Below are 1,975 nucleotides of genomic sequence, written 5' to 3' on the forward strand. Positions count from 1 at the left end.
TGCTCTATGGGGTGGAATATCTCTTTGGTCAGTTGAGGTCACCTGCCCCAGCTATGCCTTCTCCCAGTTTCCTTTGTGTACCTCCTCACTGGCAGAGCATGAGACAAGAAAAAAGTCCTTGACTCAATATAGTTAATTTAGCAAAAAACCCAAAACATCAGTGTTACCAACACTCATTCTCATTCTGAATCCGAAACACAGCACTGGAACAACCACTGTGAAGAAATTTATTCTACCCTAGCTGAAACCAGGACAGCTGCTAAGAGCTTTATCCCATTTGGTCTTAGAGAACTCCTCAGATGGAGGCTGCACAGCCTCTGGGGAACCTTTCCACTCCCTGACTGTTCTCACAGGTAAAAAGTCATTCCTTTTAACCATTGTAAATCTGTCATTTCAATTTAGACTCATTGTCTCTTGTTCTCCTGCCATACTCACTATGAAGAGACTGGTCCCACCTTCTTGCTAACCTCCTCACAGGTACTTGGTGAGCTGCTGTTGATTCCCCCCAAACTATGTCTTCTCTAAGCTGATGAAGCCCAGTTCCTTCAGCATCTCCTCAAACAACAAGGGCTCCAGTGCCCTAATAGCTCAGAGGCTCTTTGCTGAATTTGGTACAGTTCTTGTATGTTTTTCTTGTGCTAGGGATCATAAATGAACATAGAAGTTAAATGTGGTCAAACAACTGCTGGAAATTGGGATGTAATACCTTTCCAAGATCTATTGCTTGTGTCCTGAAAGTTTCCTTTTGGGAAAGGAAACAAAATCTTACTATTTCAATGGGGATCAAAGTGGCAAGCTTTGGTCCATAGCCCTGCACTTGCTGGCATGCCATGCCTATCGCTGGCTTTGGCTGGGGCAGAGTATTTTGTAATTTTTTGTTTTCCTCTCCAGGCCATTTCACATCTGTCTTGCCCTCAGTGCCCTCTCCTCCTCCTTGGTTTTTCCCCTGATTTTGCAGCATCTCTGAGCTTTGTTTTGGCATCTTTTGCCCCTTCTCACTGCACCTCATTTGCTCCCAGACCATTTTCTTGTGCTCACTGCATTTCCCAATTTCTTTGTTTTTCTGAATGGCAGTTCTCTTGATCATATTTCCTTTCCAAAGTCTTTGGGAGCCTTTCTTTTCTGTTTCGAAAGATTTCGTTTCCTTTCCCAAAAGGAAACAAAGCTGTTTGTGTCCTGCTAACCTATTCCAGATGCCTGTTCTTCATTCTTGCTGCCAAGGAATGGAGCTGGACAGGGCCCCTGTTCAGCTGCTCACCATGTCCCTGCAGAGCTGGGCAGTGGCACTGGTGCTTCCCTCCCTCTGTAGCACTTCACATTTGTCCTTGCCGAGTGTCATACAGTTCCCATTTGCCTCTTCCTTCTGCATATCTAGGGTGCCCTGAACAGCAGCCTGACCCTCCAGAATATCCATTTGTTCCCTTCATTTGGTGTCATCCCTAGATTCAATGAAGGTGAATTACATCCACTTCTCCAGGCCACTGACAAAGACATGAAGCAGAATGGGGCCCATAAAAGACTCCAGGAACACTCACTCCAGGGAGGGTGTCACCCCTTAACTACTGCTCTCTGCACCTCATCATCCAATCACATTTTCACTCATCTGGTTGTCCACCTATCCAAATCACAATGTTACAACATGGTTTCACAAATATTGTGGCTTAGATGCTTTTTTTGTTCTACCCTTTTTCAAAAATCCACTCATTTTATTACAGTTAAGTGCCGTTTTGTTTGTTTTTTTGTTTTTTACTTAAAAAGAAAATAGAGAAGCTTTTTTTTCCAAAGTTGGTTAGTATTTTTTTTTTGTGCTACCATAAGGCTTGACAGTAACAGGAATAGAGCCTGCATCTTGTAAACAATGTTACATGGTTTTGGTTTTATTATAAATGTTTTTCCAGTGATGTCTAGTACTCGCCTGATCTTGAAGAGCTTACTGAAATAGGCACTCCCAGTTATGCACTACTGAATCCTGAAA

Source organism: Taeniopygia guttata, chromosome 1A (assembly GCF_048771995.1).
Source record: "Taeniopygia guttata chromosome 1A, bTaeGut7.mat, whole genome shotgun sequence".
Taxonomy (NCBI): Eukaryota; Metazoa; Chordata; class Aves; order Passeriformes; family Estrildidae; genus Taeniopygia; species Taeniopygia guttata.